The sequence below is a fragment of the Struthio camelus genome, chromosome 14 (genome assembly GCF_040807025.1).
Source record: "Struthio camelus isolate bStrCam1 chromosome 14, bStrCam1.hap1, whole genome shotgun sequence".
Lineage (NCBI taxonomy): Eukaryota > Metazoa > Chordata > Aves > Struthioniformes > Struthionidae > Struthio > Struthio camelus.
Window position 1 is genome coordinate 20,386,335 of NC_090955.1, and position 24,614 is coordinate 20,410,948.

At 37.3% G+C, this 24,614-nt stretch overlaps 1 long non-coding RNA gene across 2 annotated transcripts in view; it reads right to left on the bottom strand.

The window, feature by feature from the left end:
• The window catches only part of LOC104152695 (uncharacterized), a 63,448-nt gene that overhangs the window by 31,342 nt on the left and 7,492 nt on the right, over positions 1-24,614 (bottom strand). For both annotated transcript variants that reach the window (XR_011144053.1, XR_011144052.1), the window contains exon 4: positions 14,355-14,484. This is a non-coding gene — a long non-coding RNA (uncharacterized lncRNA). The remainder of the gene's footprint in view (positions 1-14,354; positions 14,485-24,614) is intronic.

The following is a 24,614-nucleotide window of genomic DNA, read 5'->3' on the forward strand; positions in this document are numbered from 1 at the left end:
TCCTGTTGGGGTTCTTACCTCAGTCAGGTTTTATTGCAATGATAAGCCTCTAAGGAGATGAAGGTTATGCTACTGTATCAGCTCTCAGTGAAAAGAAGTACTTTATTATTAGAGGAAACTTTGAACAATAATAGTAGACTTTGAGTAAGATACAGAATAATCTTCGAACACTGCTGTCAGTGCTACAACCCAGAAGACGGACAGTGTTTATGCATTACTAGGAGTCAAGATTTATTCAGCCAGACCTGTCTGTCATCAAAACAAATATATCCCTCATTGTTCTGCTCTGCATTCAACAGTTGAGGAGGCAGTAAAATGGATTTAAACATCTTCTATTATTAAACCTGTTCTAGTATTAAATAGCACGGCTAGCCTCTTTCATGAACAATTTGCTTTCTCTTTCATCCTCTATCCACAATAGTGTAGTATGTTGTGCAGAGTATTTAAAATTGATGAATGATAACAGTTGCGTGCTTATGTTAATCAAGTTAATGTGGAAGAATCGCACCTTGTACTTGGAGTAGAAGGTAATATAAGGTTCGTAATAATCCTTTTACTGGAATTTGTTCTGATTTCAAGCTAGGAGGATAAGGACCTTACCATAACTTACCATACTACAGATTGATCCCACTAGTCATCCAAGCACCTCAAATATAATATAATTCATTATGAAAACACAGGATAAACACTTCAAATTGATTAGCCTACATACGCTATTTTTCCTGTTTCTAGACAAAGTTCCTCATACATGTTACTGATAGTCTTAAAGAGGGAAAAAAAACCGTATTTTATCATGTTAAAGTTGTTCCTTGCATCCTTCCATGGAATTTCACAGAGTAGCTTCGTAAATGTAAAGTGTTTCCTTGTAATTCAGTAAAAAACATTCAAAAGAAAGACCTGATAAGCAAAAACTAAGTAGGCTGATTTTAACAAGAGATTTGTTTCACACAAACATTAGTGAAAGACAGGGGACTCAGCAATACCAGGATTTAAAACAGCATAACGCAGATAATCTCAGAACATCTGCTATTGTGCAAAACAAGGCTGAGCTGGACATGTATTTAAACCTTAAAGCAAGGAGAAAGAAACAGAGATAATATATAGCATTGGTTTTATTTTAAAGTTATTTTAGTAAGATTTATCAAAAATGGAGTGACCTAAAGCATATGCCAGATCAAACATTTAAATTAGCTAGCAAAAGATGCCTCTAAGACAAACAGCTGCAGTACTCCTGCAGAATGTTTCTGGACACCTGTAATTTTTGTGGCTGTACAATAATGAAGTCCAGCTTGAGGCAATTTGCTGTCTGCTCTTCCTATCACTGCAAGCCTGATAGCATTTACAACTTTAAGTCATTTTTCAAATACAGCAAAGAAGAGTCTCCTGGTCAGTATTCTGGTATGTCCATTTCTGAAGATAACTGCAAAAAGGCTGGCTACCAACTCCTGTTTCTAAAAAACCGCCAATTGAAAAAAATAGGTCTTTTAAAGTTGATTGCTTGTATTGCAGTAGTATGTAGCAGCCTCAGCTGGAACTGACATTTTCTATACTAGACATACTCCAAAACAGAAATTAGGCCCTGACTTGCAATCAAATAGTAAAAAGGCAGAGTAGTATTTCCCATTACAAATGGAAAGCCTAATTATAAGCAGCAAATGACTTTTCCAAGGGCACAGTCAGTAATCAGCAGACAGAGTTCCAGCCCAGTCTTCAATAACAAGATTTCTCTTCCTCTCTAAGAAATTCAAAATTAAATAGATTTCAATTTTCAACAGATATGGAAAATTCTATTAACCTGATCCATGATCATGAATGCCTTAACTGCAGAAAGCATCTCCTACGCATTCACAACTTAGATTTTTTTTAAAAACAAATGTTACGCAAGTAGCTTTCAAAACTGCTACAAAACTGTCTTGCAAAACAATGTTTTAGCTGAAGCATAGTAACTGTCCTGTAAAAACAGAGTTTTATGTGCAAAACAACTGTAAGGTCTAGCTAAATCCAGTTTGGACTGGAGGATCAAAGGAGTTTCTGTGAAATCCAAGTATGCAAACAACACTAGGGCATAGCAATGTGTGCCATAGTCACCAAACAGAAGACAGAGAGGACTGATTGTCCTCGGATGGGGTGCTTTATGCAGTTTGGGGTACAGGCATAACAATATGCACGTTGCACAAATATGTTTTAAGACATTGTCCGAAAAAAGAGGGCTAGCAAAGTCAATCTCTGTTTTCTCTACTGCATTGCGCAGGTTGCCAAAAAGATGACTTAAAGAATGGATGTCAAGAAGTTTGAAAGAGAAATCTAACCTGATTTTTTACTTCTATCCTACTCAATTTCTGCAAATTAGTGTAAGAAAAAATGTTAAACATCAGAATATCCAAAGGGAAAGAACATTTCCCGGTTTGCCTGAGGATTCGAAACTCAGATACAATTGAAGTGAGAGCAGGTTCCTCAGTATGTATTTGTCAATATTGTCATATCCCGAATAAGCTTTTGTGAATGAACGAGAAAAACAAATGCCTTCCCTTACTCAAGTATTTACGTATTACCCGTTATCTTGCCTATGGCTATTTGTATCCAGACACCTTAAACAACTAGCATTAGTTATACATACCATGCCAGAAATGTCCAATGATCCCTTGACCCCAATAAAAATTTTTCTGTTAGAGAGAGAAATTACTTGTTTTCTTTTAAAAATAAGTACTTAAGAAGTATGAAACAGAACCTCCTATTATAACAAACTGATACTTAATTTTCTTAGGTACAAAATATAAAGCAAGAAGCAGATTTCACTAAAAATGAAGATTTAATATTTTTTAAAAGGAGAAATATATTCTTTCTTCCAACCAATTTCTTGATACCACATTTCACTGAAACTAGACACATAATAAAATGCAACAGAACTCAGGCACAGATGCAGTTCGTACTGAAGCATCATGGAACTACCACTACTCATTTCACATAGTTACAGCTATTTTAGAAGCACCAAAAAAAAAAAACCAAAAAAAAACCCATGCTAACCAAGAGAAACCCAGTATTCAGCTAAATACTAAGCAAACACACCTATTCTGCAATTAGGCCTATTTAAGACAGATGACAAACAGAAAAGACAAAAAGAAAAGTTGCGTCTACAACCAAAGGTATAAAACCAGATCATGCAAGTGACTGTGTTGGTAATCAGTAATGTCATACTGCTGATATTGGTTACCTTTCTATTCCTGCTTCCCCTTTGCAATGCAGATGAGCACAGCTGATATACAGGGTGACAGAAAAGTCTGAGCTGTTTCAGATGTGAATTTTAAAGTGTAATTTTGGAATTTGGTCTGGATCTTTGATTACACAATATAATTTTTTTTAAAACAGTCCTGATTGAGCACAGTTCAAATGACTAGCCCCTCACGTTTGAGGATAGTGGGGGAAGGCAGCAAAGTGTGCTTCTCGTTATTCAATTCCTGACACAGGAAAAATACAGGTATAGGCAGACTCAACACACTACACATCCAATAAACCTGATAACACATGGAAACAGTGGAACTGCTGCATATTTTGTGACAAGATACACTGCACAAAGTAGACTGGCCAGTGTTTTTGGATGTGTTGAGCTTACTGTGCTCACGCTATTCTGTCCGTGTGTACGCACAATTGTCACCAACAACCCCAGCAAACTACTTCAGTGCTGTTCACATAGTCAGGTGTCCAAATAAGGCAGGAAAACATAAAGCTGCATTCACAACGCATTTCAGTGTAAAACAAGGATTTGCCCAGGAAATTCAGGTTTAGGTTGGCCTAGTTGCAGTGCCTGCAATAGGAGAAGGAACCAGTGGAGAGGGACTACATAACAGGTGTGTGTGGAGGGGGGAAACATGGTGTGGGAGGGAACGGACAGACAGCAGATAAAAATATACTAGACACTTAGGTTCCTTATATTCAGAAGAAACTGTTCAGTCTTATAAGAGGGCTTTTTGTTTGAGAAGAATTAGCATTCAGCCAAAATCAATATATTTCTATACCAGTTTCAGTTTTATTCAATGACAAGCTCTGAAACTCATATAGCTGTATCTATATCTATGTCTCCATTTACTTAATATTAACCTTAAATTCCTCTTAGACCTTCCTAATGGAAATTATATACCAACCTTTAAACAGATTTATAGAATACATCTGAAGACTTGTGTTATCAACGCAAATTAAAGAATGTATTAACATTTTACTAAAGATAAAAAGCACTAGTGAAGCAAAGTCAATTTCTCTATACCTTTTCCAACGGAGCAGACTTAACACAGCCATAAGTTGTCTGTAAAGAAACAGAAGATGCAAGAGGAACTGCTGATTCTATGTTACACTAAAAAATCAGAAGAATTCTACCTTCTCTCCCCCTACCCTGAAAAACATCCAAGCCAAAGCCTCAGAAACAGTTGGAAGCCAAAGCCAAATCTTAACTGTCACAGTTATACGTATACTGTTAAAAGGCCTGTTGGAACAGACCAAGTAACAGAAAGTTGCTAGGTCAAGCTAATGCCACCATCTAAGATCATGCTGCTCTCAAAGATCGAAACAGCGTCAATAAACTATGTCAAAAGTGTCACTGGGGGTCAGGCACTGCTCCCAATTCAAGGTTGCTTCTTTCCATTCACCAGTCCCGTGCTCGCTCTCCTCCTGGGCAAGGAAGAAAAAAACATATATATTCCAGCTTACCAGAAGTGTTCTCTCTACCTCAGCTCTGCAGTCACCTTGGAATTCTTTAAAATGTTAGGTTTATTGCATGAAACCTATACAGGAGGAAGCAGAAACTATGGCTGTCACCATAACCGACTCCTCACAATTTTTGATTTTATGCTGCTGTTTTCACTCAAAGCAGTCACAAATAGTCTTATCATACATGTCACCTGTTGAAAAGAATGCAGTGCACCTCCATAACCGCTTTGTGTAGCTATTAATGGGAAATGGAGTCAATCTCATAGCCAGATTTTTAGGCAGATTCTCAGTGAGAACATTCCCTTTCTTAAAAAACAAACCAACCAACCAACCCACAAAACAATCACATCTCTTTGGACCAAAAACATATGGGAACAACTATGGTGGAAGGGAAGCCACTTAGCTATCCGAGGTAGGGCATGCTAGGAGGAGCGGGGCCAGTAGATCAAGGGAATTTATTATCCTCCTCTGTTCAGCACTGTTGAGACCATAGTGAGAATACTGTACTCCCAAGTGTAAGAGGATATTGAGAAATGGAGGGCCCAGCGCATAGCTACCAGCTAGAGACCCAGGGCATCTGATTCAGAGAGGCTGAGGAGGTGCATTCATTTAGTCTGGCAAAGACGTGACAAAGGAGAATTCTGTGATTCCTCCTCAAGCAAGGGCTCTTCTCACGTCTGCCTAACAGGCACAAACACTCTCCAGACCACACCCTGAAAACCAGGGTTTTGTAGAACTTGGAAGACAATCTCTTTTCACCTCCAATACAGCATCAGCAAGACCTGTGTCTTTACAGTAAGCTGGAATTCAAGTCTATAATGAGATTGTTGGTGTTCAAAAAAGGGAACAAAATCTGACTTTTAAAATAATTAAGAACCAAATGGATATACAATGGTAGCAATGTAAAGAGTCTGGGTTACCTGAACAGCTGAGGGGTGAATATTTGGGGTGAGGATTGGCAGATAGGAAAAATGGATGCTTAGCTCAAACTGCAGGAAAAGCAGGGTAGCTACAAGTTTTGGTTTATCTTAGAAATTCTCCATGTTTCCATATAATGCACCAACTCATTACTTTATATGTCCTATTTTTCAAAGGTAAGCTGTCGTCTGGAAGACAGCCTTAGTTAACAGTGTTTTTATTTGTAAGCTTTTCTTCACAAATATGACTACTAGACTTTTTTTAAATAGCCTTAAGGCTAGAGCGTAGCTCTACTGTAAAAGCTGAGAAACCTCACAGCAGAAATCCTGAATCTATGGGGCTCCACTGACATTTAACGTTTTTGGAATTTTTTGCCATCAGTCACATTCTGATTCACACTGCTTCGCTAGCTTCCCTCCCACACTGCATGCCGCTTGAAGAGACTGTGATTTGCGAGAACAAAGTCTAGTAAAAACAATGTTTAGGAACCTTTCAGTTAGAGAGATTATCCATTATAAGTACACCTATTTATAAGTCAAACTTCTGCTTCCTACACACCTGAAGAATCCAGAGATTGCTAACTTAGAGGCCATCAATCCAGATCTGACTTATTGCCCAGTAAGAGATATGCATGTAAAATTAAAAATGATTAAAAGCTCTAATCATGGTTGGGCACAATCATAACCTGTTACTACAAAAAAAAAAAAAAAAAAAAACTCTTAACTGAGTGTGACTGGAGCATGTGGTCCTACTTTATGGCTGTTGGAGGGTAACATCTGCTACACAGAGCAACAGTTTGCTTCTCTGTATGTATAGGTTATCAGTGTGTGAGTTCTTTCTTGCCATCCACATCCACAGTTTAACAATCATTCCCCTTTCAGGAGGCCAGAAGGACTCTCAGGCTGGAATTTTTAATCACTTTTAAACCATATTGCTACAAAGTCCACCCACTTACTTCAGCCTTCCCCATGTCCTTTTTTTTTTTTTTTTTTTTAAACTGTAACTCTAGTCCAACATGCAGGTTAGAATCCTGTTCTCAGCAAAAAGGTCCGTTCCATTCTTCTTTGTTATTCATTACTATAGAGACCTCAGACCCTGTTCCTTGTGCTTATCTGTTCATTGCACTGTATTTATTTATTAATTTTCCCCACAGTCCCCTTGCTGTAATAGATATGTCTACTGCACAGTTATCTACTGCATTTGGGAGAGAGAAATCAGGAAATATGTGCAAAAGTGAACTCTATGATAGGACTTTTCCATATTAGTCAACAGCATTTTGACAATAGTAAACGATCATAATTAGAAGCCAGTGCCTTACAAAAAAATCCCTACCTCTAGGGCTTTGGTGACCTGAAATAATCAGTCAAATGCTGGGTTTGCCCTGGGAAACCTGGTCCTCCTTCTCATCTCCCAGGTGTTAGAAGAAGTAATAGAGATTAAAATTAGAAATAATCTCCTCCTTGTAGCTCCTGTGTCATCACTCAAGTCATGAGTTTAGATGCTGTCAAGGAAAGAAACCTAAACAGAAGTATTTTCATTTTCAGAGTTCCAGCAGTACAGAGACTTGTAATGCAGAGACCTGCAACGAAAGAGCAAGACCATACCTTTAGGATGGGTGGTTGAGAACACCTAAATCACCTGAAGGATGAGAAAATTCTCCACAGCGACTGGCCCTTTCATTGTTCTTGTGTGAAAATCCCACTCTTTTATACAGATTATTTAATTGTATAACAGCATTTGTCTTTCACTAGTAAAACCCAGATTTAAATAATAACAAACACCTAAGAAAGAGCAGATGCAACTGTGAAAAGTCACTACCTCATCTATAAGATTACATATATGTATAGACATATCCAGAGAAATTATTGTGTCTAATCAGTCAGACCTAAAACGGACTTTCTGCTCCTTTCACCAGCATTTCAAACAGTTTCTATATGAATTTAAGATCTTGTTTTGTGAACTTAATCTGTTAATTGGCTTCTCTTCAGAAACTACAATTATGGTTATGTTTTAACCATTTGGTTTGTCCTGTGAATTCCATGTTTTCTTAAAATAATCTAAGCCATGTCACTACACATATAAGACCCAAGGCAAGTGAAGAATAGATGAGGGCACATACCTCAGAAGAGCATAAAATTCTTTAGAACACGCTAGTAAGTTTAAGCAGAGAGTTCCTGTGTAATACAGTTGTTCAGGAAGCAAAGAAATGCCTGTGATACACAAGTATTAACGCAACTGGTAAATGTAAACATGCTCACACTCCTTTCATTTATTCAGGAAAGATACAGCCCTTAGAAAAGCTAAGTGAAATCTACTACAGTTCTTTAAAGGAATCAGCAACTATGTTTTTAAAATTACCTAAGTATACTACATCAATGGGATTTTTCAAAGCTCTCACACATCACTGCAGGCTCCTCAGGAAAATAAACTCTTCCAAAAAGAAAAGGAAAGCTCTTCTCATGGACTAACATTGTTAATGAATTAAAGAGGAAAAAAAAGGAAAGGAGAGAGAGAAGATTAGTGACTGGGTCATCAAGCATGTTTTGTGGGACTGGTATTGTTCAACATTTGCAGATATGTTCTGTAACAGAAGGTGAAAAACATAGAGTCATGAGTTTTTCAGTGTACTAAAATCTAAAGCAGATTTAAAGGATTTCTGAGTGACTGGAGGATGAAATGGAAGTGCAAAGCAATACAATCTGAGGAAAAATAACTTTGCTCAACCAATTACTAATTTTTAAAACTAGCTATTGCCTCATAGGCAACATACGGGAGATATTTTGATAGCTCTTTAAAAACCTAAGATCAACATGAAAGGGCAATCAACATGAAAGAAGACACAGAAGGACTGGAAACGATAAACAAAATGGCAGCAATAACAGTAAGGAGTACAGAAAACCTTTCATAAGAGGAAGGACTAAGAGGCCAGGGATTTTTTTTTTTTTACTGGGGCATAGCAACGATAAGAGATGAGAAATTTGATAGAGGTCTATAACGTAACTAAAAAGCAGTTATACAAAACATTCAAAAACAAAAGGAAGTATCTCTTGTGGAGGACAAAGTATAAATGCATTTTCTTTAAATGAGATGACTTAACAGAAGATAAGTCAGTTGGTGGCTATGAAACACTTCTCTCTCTGGCAAAAAGGACACTAAGGTAGCATCTGACACAAGCTTACAACTGCCTGTAGAACAACTTGAAACACAATGGGCCAAAATCAGGAAGGTGGTAAAAAATGGACAGCAGCCACACCTTGAAGCTTGGGGCCTTCAGATTGGATATTTGCAGAAATTTCTTCACCAGGAGGGTACTGCAGCATTGGAACAGGTACCCAGAGAGACAGTGGGACCTCCATCCTTGGGCCAGCTACACAAAGCAATGGCTGACCTGATCTAGTGCCAGCAATAGTCTTGTTTTGCACTGGACTAGGTGATCTTCAGAGGTCCCTTTCAAGCAACATTTCTGTGAGGACTCACCCTCCATATATTCTGTTTCTACTGGTCTTTGCCTAAACATTCACTACAGATTATTATCTGACAGTTTGGTTTGAAATCCTTTGTGCCAATCCCTTTCCCTGGTGAAAAGGCCTGCTTTGATCAAATGAGATTTCTCATGATCACTAAGTCAATTAGCCCAGATGCAGTCACTTGCTACTGTGGCTAAACTACCTTTGGTTCTGGCGCTATTTTATTTAGCACTAGGCTAGGGAGATCTGGCTCTGTTGTATGAACATCACGCTTGGCCTGGTACAAATAGGAACAAAACTCAGAGTGGAGACTCTTAAGCATTTAGTCTCTTGAATTACGATTGCTAGATAACAAAGGCATTGTAATGGAAACACCCAGAAGCCTCTTTCACCCTATGATTCTGTGACTGAATGATAAACTGAAGTGATATGTAAAGGATTTAACTGGAGAATATCAAAATATTTTACCATTCCCTATACAAACCCTGGAACAAAATTGGAAAATTAATTTAATTTCAACTAGAATGACTCTCCAGGTGCCAAATTTGCCCATGAAAGAGAATCGGATTTTTGCTCATCCAAATACAACCATTACTAGAGAACATAAGAAATCTTTCATTGTTTACTCTGTTTTATGATACAAACTAAACTGTGATATTTTTCTATTAAGATTCTCTCATTATAAGATTCCCACCTCTACCAGATACTTATGAAATAGACTCCGTTCTCTAAGGTCTTGTGTAGGGAGAGTGGGAGAAGCTTCCACATCACAAACTATCAAAAATTTCATCATACCTCCTTCTGGGAAACAGTCATATAAGTGGGTTGTTTCTCCTTTAATTAGAACGTAAAGGGCAGAATTGAGAAACTGTGGCACATTTATTGCTCCATATGCCACTGTAAGAGAATGCCAAAGAGACTCAAGCATTCTAAATAAATATGTCACATAAGTATATACAAATGCATTTAGATTAAGCTAAACATATTTTCACCCTGTTTTAATTTAAAACACCTATGGTTACAAAAAAGTGTTTTTCTCTCAGTCATTTTTCAAACACTTCAACCTCTACCTTCTACAATTATTTTAGCTCGATTTTTTCTACCCACACAAAGGCAATTATGTCTCAACAACATTCTCTTGATTACTTTTTTAATTAATGGTCTATATGACTCACCATTTTTCTATTGTATTTATCAGTCTCTCTGGGGCAATCATTTTTTTTTTAAAACTATCTAAATGTTTTCCAGCAACCAGTCTATTATACCAGGCTTAAGATCCTCTTGAAAACCAATCCCATAAATTCAGAAAGATGTCTGTTTAGATGTAGGTGATATCACTTTTTTTAGTACAGGAAGGAAAAATCTAATATTCTCTGTTTGTTTACTGAACAGCTCTGACTCATCTTGTCCAAGCTGTCTACGCTGTGAACGAGGTGGAGGCATTCTGGAGGAAAAAGGGAGGGGAAAAAAAAAAAAAAAGAGAAAGCACAGATGTGATCATGTCATTAGAGTGTATTCCAAAATACACATAACAGGGAGCTGAATTAAGATCTTAAATCCCCAGTGCTAAGCGTTATGTTTTCTGTGTCCAAAGAGCAAGCCGTGTGCTGACATTCTAATTGGTACTTCATAAACGAAATTCACAAACACAAAAAAGCATCACTGAGTCAGGAAGCAAAATATTCATTCTGCGTCTTCTTACAGGCCTGTCTCCAAGCAGCATACGTTTGTTTCAAAATATGGCATATAAAATCATAGCTACTTATGCCACACTACTTTTTTTCCCCTTGCTTAAAATTTTCATATAATTTCATTTGATTATATTTGGAATGTGAAAATATATGTTTGATTCTGTTGACCTAAATACCCTTAAATCAAAGCACTTAGTTTCCTGTGTGTATCTACATAGGAACTTGGCTAAAAATGATTTGTAATACTTGGTTTTACAAGTGCCTCCGGTTCCCCTTAATCAAAAGTAATGGGGATTTGTCTTCTAAGGTTTAACTGTTATGAACAATTATGCAAAGCTCTTGCAAACATCTCAGCCCTGCACAGAGTGTTGGCTCAGTCTTCAAAACTTTCTCACCGTCAGTCATGGGGCTTGTCAGATGAAAATGAGAATACTGTTTGTATCCCATCTCATCCAATTCACAGCAAAAAGCCCCCATTTAGCTTTCCATCATAGTCCTCTACAGAACAGTTTGAAAAAAGATTTTAAGAGTTACTTCTTGTGCCTGTAAATTGGACTAAACTAGGCAAATACTGTAGATGATGGATGGAATAATATTCATATCACGGAATAGATGAATGCTGAATATACACTATAAACAAAATCTTGCCATATTTTATTTCAGTCAAATCATTAACTTTGTAAAGTCAGGTTAGTGACTCAGGTTCTAAGCACCCATATTCTTACTTTCAGAAATATTAAGTCACTACTCATAGGAATTTTGCACTAGCAAAGGCTGTGTTTCTGACTACAGTTTAATCTTTTGCCTAGATTTCATACCATCATACCTAAATGGTGATCTCTGCCTGCATTCAAGTTGGCAGCAGCTGTAAAACTGCCGTTTGCATAGTGCCAAGCCGAAAACAATAAACTTCTCCAAGAGCAAGCGAACAACCGTCTTGCCTTCTACCAATCCAGAAGGAGTGCCACAGCTTCTGGTGGAAATGCCTCTTAGGCTTCATGTGATGAAAATGGGCCAAGGTGAGCTGACCCAAAGAACAAAAATTCTTCAAAGCTTCTCCTTCCCTTTGGGCCAGGCAGCAGTGGCCTTCAGTCAGTCAGTCTAGGAGACTCCCCACCCCCTCCCACCGCTGTTGAGTACTGTCCTTCAGGTACAGCCCTTTTTAAAGAGTATCCTTCCTGAAAAGGATGTTTGTCTTCCTCATTCTGGGTTGGAAAAATTCAGTTTGTGAGCTAGGATCCACACTGCTGCGTTACTTCATCATAAAGTAGATCTACTTACTTTTCCACCTAAAGGGCCCATATACTTTGCTAAGACGACCAGTAGCTCTGCCTCAGCATCCTGGTAGGCACTTTCCCAGGTCCTGTTCAAGGTGCTAACAGTGTACAATCATATCCTTAAATAACATCTCCAGGACAAAACAGCCAGTAGTATGTTGGCAGAAGAGAATAAGAAACAGGCCCAACATAACCAGTTTCAAGCTCGTTTGGAAGCTTTTTACATTTCTCCTATTCACTCTCCCACTCCCTGAAGTACTGGGCTAATTAACATCACACGGGATGCTTACATGATGCAAGTGTATAGGAACTTCCAGTGAAGCAACTATGGGAACGCTGGCTTAGCACTATATCTTACCTCTTTGCCAGAATCATCCCTGATAACAACTACTACATTCAATGGAGATGTAACAGGGCATCTTTCTCAAATGCTTGTACGTATTTTTTTTTAAAAAGAATCTGCAACACATTTTCAAAAACTTTGCATTTCAGAGCCAAGTAATAAGTGATCAAAAAATATAGGAAAATCATTTTAATCTATATGATGCATCTTTGTCGTATCATCATTTAAGTGAACAGAACCCTTTAGAAGTAACATAATGAAATTGTCAAAACTGACTTGTAATGAAGCCTACTATATTTGCTGCACCAAGTTCTTTATTCTTTCCCCTTATGCACATATCCTCTTCTCTCCAAAAATACATATAGCTGTAGGAAAAGTAAGTAAATATTGTAGGACTGTTGGGAAAATGCCTATTGTTCAGATATCATATGAAAAAACAAAAATAAGCTTTCCGTTGTTATAAATGATTTCCATATCCAACGTCAGAATGAAGCAGCAGATTTTAAGTGGCCTGAAAAGGAGATTGATTTTAAAATTAAAAATCCAATACCTTGCTAAACTCATTTACTTCCTCACACGGTACCAGAGACAAAGACCTAGAGTTTATTTTCTTCCTTCTTGTGATGAGTCACTGCTTATGACACTGATACACTGAGCAGACTGAGTGCCCTTGTGAAGATTAAGTAGTCTCATGAAACGCAATTAGAATGAATTTGTACTTCTCAATTTGTAATTGCATTCAGAACAAACTTTACATTAACAGTCAAATTAGCATCTAGCAATAGTGAAATACAGTTTGACATATTATATCTCTCCAATTCAGTTCCTACAGCAGTAGGCAAAGATGCAGAGAAGAAAACATTCCCTTCCGATTTCAGCAGTAATCAATTCATGCCCTGAAGCAAAAGTAGCAGCATGCTACTTCAGGTTCTAGGGCTGTCTCCAAAGACACAGGAGTATCTAGTTCATGCAGCTACTGAATCAGATGCATCTCACTGCTCCATTGTAGGAATGTAACTGGATAGTCCAGTAAGTAAGCAAAGGATATTTGAACAGGAAGAGATTCAGGAAGGAAAAAAACAAGCTAAAGTTTACATCATTAGATGAGAAAAGGAACATATTAAATTAAGCGTTGAGTTTTGGGCACTAACATACAGAATGCACTGCTCAAGCAGGATAGACATGCAGTCCACCTGGCCGTCCAATACTTTACTTAAAAATTGGTCTTAAATATCTAGGCTAAGATTTATTTTTGCCAGTTGACAGTGCTTGTACCTCAGTCGAGTAACTCTCAGCATTCCTCTTGCCTCATCATCTTTGGAAAGCATGGCTAAGAGCCTTATTTATAACTAATATGACATAAAGCTACTTTTATTTGCAGCTTCCTCTATTTCTTGACTCAATTATGCCCATCACTTGGGGGAAAAGTACACTTATTTCTTTAGACTCTCCTTCAAGGAAGAGTTCTCAAAGAAAGCTCTAGCTCAGCTACTGCAGCATACTGTTTGTTTATCCAGGACATATTGCTACAAGATTGTGAATGGTTACAACCACGCCTGTAGCACAGATCAGCTGTACAGGAAAAAGACAGTACTTCTTTAGTTCTCTAAAATAGGTGACTCAATACTAAGAGAAGTGTTCACTATACTCAGCTTTGTCTTAGATCTTTAACTACAGGGAAATAATGAGGGCTAACTACTAAGCCCAGCACACTATTTCAAAGTAACCTGTCTACATCAACTGTATAATCACAACATTTTCTCAGGAGCCCTACAATACACCTTAATACTTCAGCAGTTAAATGTCCGTGTGTGCAGTAAAGAGCAAGACATTTTGCACAAAGAGCTTAAGTTATCCATTTCACATAGAGAGAAAAATACTCAATGTCTCCACATGGGTATGTTCACTATTGCTGCATTTAAGTTACATATTAAGAGGGCATGTGAAATTAGCTACCTACACTGGAATTAGCACTGCAGGCAGGTGGCTTGCTCTGAGAGGACTCAGGAATTCCAAGCAGCCTATTCAAGAGAAAACTTGGTACGTTGATTCTTGCAGGTCAGTTACCTGGCAGAAGCTGCATGCATGACCTGAAATAAGAAGGGGCAGCCAGTCACTTGGAAATGCAGCTTACTGGAAATTCTTAATTTTTTAATTTATATCAACACTTTAAAAAAAAAAAAAAAAGGGAAGAACATTCAGGATCACTTGGAGAAAGTTTTAGTTAGACACAGTCAGGAATTTGCCAAAGTAAACTCTTTAGTCTGCTGGCTGTAACACATCTTCACAACATGGAAAAACCCTGGTTTAAGTCCCTGTTCTGCCATTCTCCCATATCTCAACTTAGAGGCCTAGCCAATAGCCTGCTCCATGACCTGCTCTTTCCTAATGCACACGTTTCAGATTGTGCAAATATTCATGAATCAGAAGACAATTTTCTAAGCACGGATTTCAGGAACTTAGAATCTTTGTGATATAAATATTTATACGTAGTTAAACAGCTCCAGAAAAGACAGCTGTACATGAACCTATCTCAAAACTAGGCAAGATCTCAGGCATAAAGGCACTCATTTCGGATATAGGAGACTGATGTTTCTGAAGAACACAGGTCTCAGTAATTCAGGCAGTGTGTTCATATTTTCTTACTGTTCTCAAAAAATGTTCCTTGAAGTCTTACTATATTTCCAGTGAAGAACAAAGATTTTCTTCTTTTATTTTTGTAGAATGAAATAATGTTTCTGTGACCAACTTACAATATGCTAAATTTGTGAGTCTGCACACGCAAGAGCCTTTTGCTGTAACATCTGTACACTGTAAGGAGAAAATTACAACTGCTACCAGGCTATAGACAATATTAAGTAAGAGTGGAGGACATTCCTGAACACAGGAATCTAAACACAGAAGATCACATTATATGAACGAATTATCTTAAATTTTAATGCCTCAGTATCTTTGGATCTAACCCAAGTTTCCTTCCCACACAAATTTGGTTTGATGCATCTAGAAAGACTTAACAGATTTGTCTCATATTTCACTCAGAACAGATTAAGGCAAACAGACCTTCATTATCTTCATTATCCTGCAAAAGCTTGCAGTCACTTTTGCTCTTCCCAAAAGGGATTATAATAGTTACCTAGAATTTGTACCAGGTTTGTAAGACACCATATTCTTACTGAATCCTCTGTTTACAAATAGAAATTTACCATGTGCTCATCTTCGAGCACTCCATTTTACATTCATACCCTTTACTTTATAAATGTAAATGTCCCTAGACTCTGTTTAAACAGCTCACAACTCAATTTTATCAGATATATTCTTTATTGCCTTTTCCTTGGGTTTTATGTAGTGGCCAGTGTTCTGCTTGAATTCTGCAGCATGGGGCTTGTTTCATACTAGTTATAAGCAGTTGAATATCACCTGCACACCAAAATATTACTGCTACCTATTGATCTGTGTAGTCTGAGATACAGTAAGCCTGCGTAAGAATACACAAAACAAAATTCCTACAGAAAACAGTGCAAATTACTCAAAACATTTCAAGAGGATGTTCTTTTTTCTATTTTGTCTTAGAGTACTCTTCTGTCACTGTACACTTTGAAAAAATAATGAAAGCGTTGCACACTGGAAAATATATTTACTCTAGCATGCAAGACATTTGTAATGCTTTTACTGTCCGACAAATCAAATGAGCTAAGTTAAGTATGTGCCAAGCATCAGCAGAACAAAACGTAAGTGACAAACATAGAAGAAAAGGCAGGAAAACCACAAGAGTTTCACAGAGGTGGCTGCGGGTTTTTACACACACTGCTACTTCGATGAACTCACTAAGCCAAGAATTCTGTATGTGCTAAGTTTGTAAGCATCAATCTCTTCATGCTACTGCTTCCACTAGCTGGTAAAGAGAAGCCAATGTTATCAACATTACCTGACTTTCATGTCTGGAAACAGAAAAGCAATTTCTTGTTCAAGGTCATACTTGAGAACTATTTTACAAACTGAGTTCTGAGAGCTATTCAGGACTTGGTATATCATCCCTCCATGAATAACAGAGTTCCTAGAAAAAACGACTGTGGGAAATGAGCCTTCTTAAAAAAAAAAAAACACCCCGAAACAAATATGCAAACTACTACTCCTGCCTTATTTAGAACCCATCTACTCAAGTCTTACAAGGAGTGAATATTTTCAAACAATGAGCGAGCACATTTGCCCATATGCTATAACGAGTATGCCTGCATATCTTGGTACAGTATTTAATATTGTCTCCTTGACAAAAGTCAAGGAGAAAGCAAACTTTTGGTCTCAAATATCTGTATAACGTTTGTCCTATTTATGGGAACTTACATACTAATAGCTTACATTAATGTTGTCCATAAATTATTCAACACTGCAGTTAATACATTTTAGGATTAGGTTAGGAAATTTCAAGTATTGTATGAATTTTAATTCTGTAACACATACATATTACTAGTCATTAACAAACTTTCGGCTTTAAGTTTAGGTTTCTATTTCCTGGCAAGTTCTCTGTGGACAGAGAAGGCTTTTTATCTATATGTGCCGGATATGATAACAGGATGACTTACCATAAAGTACTGTCCAGAGATTTAAAAAAAAAAAAAGGAAAAAGAAATTTAAGATTCTCATCTGTTAATACATGTTATAATAAATAAAGTTCATATACAAATAAAAAAGAATGAACATTTCATTAAAAAAATCTGCCTTCATTTTCACATCCTAATAAGAAAAGAAAAAGACGGAAAATTAGAACTTCTGGTTTGCCTGACAAGGGACAGATTATTTACTCCTTATTTAAAAATGTAATTTAAGTGTTTTAAGAGAAGATCCACTAATTTCGTTCTCAGAGTACTGAGTTAGCTTAAACACAAAGCACAGTATAACGTGGATGGTTGCTCCAGTTGTGGAAAGCAGCATGAGGAAGAAAGATGGAGGCACAAGAAAATATGGGGACTATAACAAGTAAGAATGTATACTATCCAAAATACTCCACCCTCAACATCCAGAAAAGGCAAGGGCATTCAAAATCAAATCCATTTTTAGTATTTACTTGTTAAGAGAACAAGCGTATTATTCAGCTACTGCAGTCAATGTAAAATTATGACCCTTATAAATAATATACACTAGCAAGAATTGTCAGGACCACGTCAAAAGCAATCACAAGCAAATCTCAGTAACTCTGAGTAATTCTTCTGTACAAGTTGAAGACTTCAGACTTTTTATATAGTCCAAAGAAGCTTTTTATATGCACAGAAAAGAAAGATGGAGGGGAGTGGAACAAACTTCCTCTCCCATCTCTATTCCTTCCCTATGTCTCAAACACATTCAATCATTGCTTGCCTTCAGCCTGCTCGTGCCATGATGAGAGCAGGGACAGTCGAATTCAGAGCATAATGCCTGCCAGGTGACTGAGCTAACTCAGCCTACCCTGCATTCAGAAAAACATCAGAGGTGATGTGGAGATGGAGAAGAGAGGTGTGGGATCTTCGGGAAGAAAGAATAAGAAGCAGTAAAGAGCAAGACCTTTTCAGAGAGCTATTAATTCATTGCATGTCCAGCATCAAATCATAGCCTTGGTACAACGTTAAGAGTTCTGGGTTTTTACTTTTGTGTGGATAATGTATACCAGTTTATTAAACTGGAGATTAACAAATGCTAAAAGCCTTATCTTTCATCTATCATACATTCCATCTCTATCATACATTATGTTTCTCATTTCAGATATATTGTGCTTCTAAAGACATTAATATAGACCTTCATCTCAAGCTTTCATTTCAGTAACTGCGAATTCTACTGCAGCATTTGCATAACTTTAGACACAGTATTAAATGAAAAATGAGATTTTTTTGTATTTTCTGAAATGCCTGTGTTTCCCCTTCTCTTTACTTGTATTTTAAGTTATGGCATTGTGGTATTTTTCAAATGAGAGCCCTTCCAGCCCCTTGCCTTTAGCCTCCCTCAGCTTCGTTCTTCACCAGTGCTGTTCTCAAAAAACGCACACCAGAAAGGAGCAAGAATTTCCTTACGTGTTTTGTTATATGAGACTGGCAAACATACAACTTTCTTCAGTCACCAAAAAAGCCTACTGAGCATAAAGCACTTCAAGTCCATCTTTCAAAAAGGATTAGTTTCCTCTTTCAACTTGAACTTTTACGGCTCTAGCATAGAGAAGGAAAAAAGTGGTCAGCTTACTCTTCACTTTGGATTTCAAGACTTGGTCTCTGACAAATAAACGGAAAGGGTAAGTCTGAATTGTTGAAAAAAGCAGTCTTTATCTAATTTCTAATTCTGTACAATTCTCTTGCCAGCACATTACTATTCAGATATATAGTTCATGCTGTGGGCTCACTGAGCCAGACACACTGCCACTGCCGTACCCTCAACCACCTGGCAAATGTCTCCGGTAAGGTCAGAGAAGTTCTGGGATTCCAGAATCCTTTGCCAAAAATAAAACCACAAAGAACACCAGCACCACACACCCTAAAACCCGGACAAAAAAAAAAAAAGAAAGAAAAAAAAGAAAGGGCACCTTGACCTGACACATCCATTCTAAGGTCTAATGGGAGCTATGTACGCTTACTGATTATATAGGGACTGCCTCTGAACCCGTATTCTTCAAATTCATTCACAACATTTTTTAAAAAAGTCACTGCTTATTTGCTTTTATTTTTTTCTGTTTAATTTTCAGGTTTCAATATAATCTGTAAACCATAGAAGCTCTTTCAGGCCATGTATGTTGCTATAGGAACAGATTAATTTACTTACAAAACCACTTAAATGGTCAAACTGCATAAATGCAGAAATCAATAAATGCTGAACTGGTGATTGCTTTCAAGCTCATTTTGAGCATACCAAATTTCAAGAGAAATGAATCAACAAGACATTTAGCAGCTGAAGGCAGAATCAAGTTTGAATGGATCTTTGCTGTCTGAAGAAAAGTTTAATGGATATCTTAAATAACATCTTTAAATAAACTATATAGTAAATATTCAAATATATGCTAGCTACGCACTAGTATATTACCATTTGTTTAGTGATTTCTCACTAGAAAAGAATCTTATGGGATAAGGTTACCTTTCACACTCATTGAAGAAAAATTCATAAAATTTCAGTAACCACATACAATATGCAGGCATGAGAGGTAGCCTTTTTCCATGCAGTCAAGGCAAGTAAAGTTATGTCTCCACGTGGATATGTTCACTACCGCTGCATTCAAGTGACATGCAAAGAGTGCATGTGAAGTAAACTACCTAAACTGCATACATAAAGGAAAATATTTCTATAACATGATACAGTCAGTCTCAAACAATGACTACCTTAGCTGCCCATGTACATTCAAACATTTTATGTTCTCAGTGATGTTTCTAAATACTACGGTAAATCTTGGCTAAAAACTTTGGGTCTCCGAATATCTTTTTCTTGATGGGTTACTCAGATATTTATATGCAGCTCACTAGGAAGTTTATTTACAATGGCTTCTTGTTATTTACCAGCATGACGACTCACAACCATCCTGGGTGAAGGCATGAGAAACCCCAGGAGTATTCCACCTGGGCTTTGTATTTTACCTTCCTGAAAGTTTCTAGGTCTGCTGGAAAGAAGGAGAGAGCATAATATTTCTTCAGAACAAAGAGAAGGTGAAGAAAAACCAGTAATTGCTTCCATGCACAGTGCTGCCCCAGCCATTTCTTTTGCCTTCCCTTCTACACTAGCAAACTTATCCCGCAGCGGGGCTGGGCTGAGACTGGGGCCAAGAAACTGCAGCCAGGCTCACCCACCGCACACTGTCTGGAAGCTCAGGGGACCTAGGGCAGCTAGAAGCGAACCTAGCCAAAAGCTACAGTGCAGGATCTGGGAGTGGGAGGCTGGACTGGATTTATCAGAGGATATAGAAATGGAAGGAAAAAAAAAACAGACAACATGGACTGTTAAATTCTAAAGGGGGAACTGAAGTTTGCAACAGATGAGAGAGACAAAGGGTTGGTGGGGGTGCACCGAAGGAAGAGGATGGGAGAGAAAGGAGGGAAAAAAGTAAAAGAAGGTGCCAAATTAAAATGCTGACAAACTGATGCAAGAAAAATATGTACATGAATAACCTTGGGCATTTGATTGAATTAAAGATGGACGTTTCTCTGTGAGTAGATTTCACACAGGAACAGTGTCTGAATGCCTGTTTGAATCCAAAATGAGTTTTTGCTACGAGCAGAATATGCCAGACTTGAATTTCAGATGCTTGAATGGAAAATGACTGCATTTCAAATTATAGCTACCCTGTAGATATTCAAGTTCTTCTTGCAGCACTGACTAGCTCACTTTTACTTCAGTGAAAATACTCTTTCTTACACATTACTGTAATAATACTATCCATCCTAGAGCTGAGTTAAGGCTATGGCTAACTTGAGAGTGAGCTGTTGCCCACAGTGTTACTGTAACCGTCTCAATTTAGTAGTTTTCTAGTAGGGTTAGATTTTAATTGTGCATGTCCACAAGGTATGTCACAGGCAGAAAAAGGTTTGCTCTGTACAACCAGAAGCCATGTAACTACCCGAGTTCTCACACTGCCCCTCAGCAGACTTCACTGCAGGCAGGACAAGCTCATGCCTACTTGGAATTGGTGGCTTGCATCTGCTCAGTTTAGACCCCAAAAGAAACCACGCTGTAGGACAGCAGAAATTTTCATAATACGATAACAGTCTTTGGCTGAAGACGACCCTAATTTACTTTCCTCCTTCATTTGCCCTGTGGGGGAAAAAACCTTTAAATAGTTTGCAGCTCTGTTTTTCCCAGTACTCTCTGTAACTGAAGAAGTCATTTGCTTCATGATTCATTTCTGTCTGAGAATCTCTGAACATCACCACATTAAAAACAAATAACAAGAAAAAAACCACTCAGTGCCACAGCTGCAAAGTATCCTGCATTGCCAGTGTGCTTTTGTTACTCAGTTACTTAAATTGCATACTGTTTTTTAAACCTGAAAACTAAATATTTGCAAGTCATAAAGGTCTTTAAAATCCAACTCTAAGATATTCACAAATACCAGACTACTCCTATTATTGAAGGCACAAGCATTTTTTATAGTTCCCAGAAAGCCAAAGGAAACACCTGACATTGATTCTAGTTCTGGAATGGATCTCACTACTTAAAGTAGTGAGATCTGAGCCAGCTTAATTGTCTTGAATTCTTTACAAATTTGGCTGAACTGTCATGTGGATGAACTACTCGGTCAATACAGTGTCTTGGAACAGCATGCATTTTATTCCCAAAACATGAATTTTAAGTGAGGACATTTCAATTACCTCAGAAAACAGCAGAAAGACAGCTCTGAGAATTAACCCTCCTACGTGGCCGAAGACCAACAACAGCACGCACAAAGTAGCTATGCTAACTTCTTCCATATTTCGGCCAATTAATTGCAGTGTTGACCTTGTGAAACTACTCACAAGATGTCTTGTCCTCAGTTTTAACTATTCAGACTGGCAATAATAGTAAAAATGTGCACATTTTATAGAAATACTGTTTCTTAATGTGTATATGTATACACATCAGGAACTGGGTATGAGCTGGACAGATCTCACATAGTCACCGTTGGTCACCACCCAGTTCCATTTTTGCTCCAAAATTCAGTAATAGTATCAGAATCTAACATCAAATTAGGGTATATCTAATAACTTATGGAAAAAACATCTGCACTAACTTCCTGTAGGTTGAACTGAGCGTATCAAAGGTTTGTGGTCAATGCATATACAGAATAATTAGGTCACACAATATTAACGGAGCCCCATACAGTTGACTTCCTTGGTAAAGATGTACATCTCTGTACAAGACTACAGAAGAAGCCTGAGTTTCCTCAAAAATCAATACACGATTAAATCCCAAGAGCTCAGGGTTACCTTCTCGAGCACTGCTGCCATAGATCATCTGAGCTTCATAAAGGCTGACCCACAACATTAGGAGAACAGAATATTTGTGACAGGGCAATCAAATACACACATTCTTCTACTAAGAAACATTTGTTATTCTTATTTACTATGAAGACATAGACTAGCTATTTATCTAGTCCACAAAACATCTGAATTTTAACTATGTTTTAAGGAATGGTTAATTAAAACCTAAGAAAAGCACTAAAAACTCCAGACACGCAGCTAACAACTACCTCCTTGATTCAACTTGAGAATCTTCTGTGCTCACTTAGAAACAGTGCTAACAGAACTGCTTTCAATGTGTGCTTTTCCAGTAACACCACCAGGTCTAAGAATTTTTTTGTTCCTAAATAAGACTGAGCCTAAACTGAGTCGACTTTTTTGCCCCAAAACTAATAATCACTTAGATCACTTAGGATTTTAACGAACAGCACAAGTGTCCAAAACCTAACATACACAGAAAGCAGTAGTTTCATGTTGCTGTTATCTATATCCAAGGTCAATCACTGGAAATGATTTTGGCAATGCCACCGTTTTGCATGCAGAACTGACAATAACCTCTGTCAAATCAATGGAAACATAGCCTAGTTTAACACAACCTGCTATACAGTACCTAGCATTGCTTTAAGAGACAAGTTTCTTCTAACTTATTTTACAATTACAATAGAAAAACAACATCTAGCATATCATTTCTGATATTCTGCTCCCCCCTCCCCACTCCCCCTCCACAGGCTCATTCTGGAAGCAATTCTTGAGGCGATTTACCTATGCAGCTTACTGATAACATTGTCTGCAAATAACATCAGCTCAAGAGTATTTTTCTTTTCTCTTCTACTGACTTCGTTACATTGAATTTCTTATTTCATCCAAGGAAAATTTAAAGTGTTAAACAGGACTTGTTTTCAAATACTATTAATAGTAATTTCCAGTTGATTTGGGATGATCTTGAGGCTATTTTAGAGAACCATTTAACCGATATAAACTGCACTGAAAACAAAAAGAAAGGTCAACAGATTAATGACAATTTTATCTTCAAACTGGTACACTACTACACTCCAAATCCAACGGCTACAAAATTTTCTAGGGCCTTTACTCTGCAGCAAAAGGCTTTCCTGCTTTTCCAGGCTACAGATAAACATCTGTTTTTTTGGCTCTAACAAAACAAAAGATTAAGATATGGAAAATTTCAGGAACATTACGAAGCCACAAAGAATAGACCTTTTTGCTCTGTGCATCATAACACACTTAAATATTATTGTTACTTCAGATTAAACTGCAATATGATCTCACCACTAATGAGTTTTTTCTGGACACAAGATTCATAGGTCCATATTGTTAAATTACTCTTACCAATGTCACTTTTGATTGCTCTAGTTCTACAACTACCTGCAGTCACAGACAAGAGCTAGAAATCTCAATTTAGAGGGAACTTTGGCAGAATCAGATGAAAAGCGTTACAAGTAAATATTCAATTTCATTTCTGACAAAAAAGAGATTTGGTAGAAGGGTACCACACTTTTTAAAATTTTTATTAACATATAAAAGGAGGGAAACAGAGGAAGTTACCAAATTGTTGAACAATTCTCAGACACTCAAATGCATATTTGGAACAAGGAGATACATTATAAATAAAGAAGTAATTACATGTTACTGGGCAAAACTATTTCAAGTAAAGCAAGGTAGCACTGCACTAGGAAAAGATGTCTAACAATCTCTTGAAAAATCTATCATTTTTTTAGCTTACAAGTCATCTTTGTCAGAACAGAAATCAAATAGGAATAGATTTATGAAGTTTATGTAGGACACAGAAAAGCCCAAGTAATCTAACCTGTATTTTTAAAATTATGTAACTTTAATAACTCTTTATAGAAGTATACAAGAATTATTTTACATAAATTGTTGGGAAGAGCACATTATTTACATCTGAATAGTCCCAGGTGATGTGCATCCTGTCCCTTCAGTTTTCCAAACTGCTGATTCTTTGATGCCAAGTATAAACGCAGTCACCTACTAATCCTAAACATTAGGGGAGGTAGGGCATGTGCCCAAATTCAAGTGGTCAAGTTCAAAAGCTGTGGCTTTAGGGCTCAAATAAATTTTAAAAGCAACTTAAAGCTGATTTCATAAGCTTTTATTTAGCTTTTGAAATGAATGACTTATCTACAATGTGTTTCTTTTTAGTGCATTTCATAATGTGGTTTTCAGCCTTTGGAAGAAAGAATTTGTGCAAAACAAAGGAAGGTTTAAGAACTAAATGTAAGCTGAATTTCATTGATAGTAGACTTCTC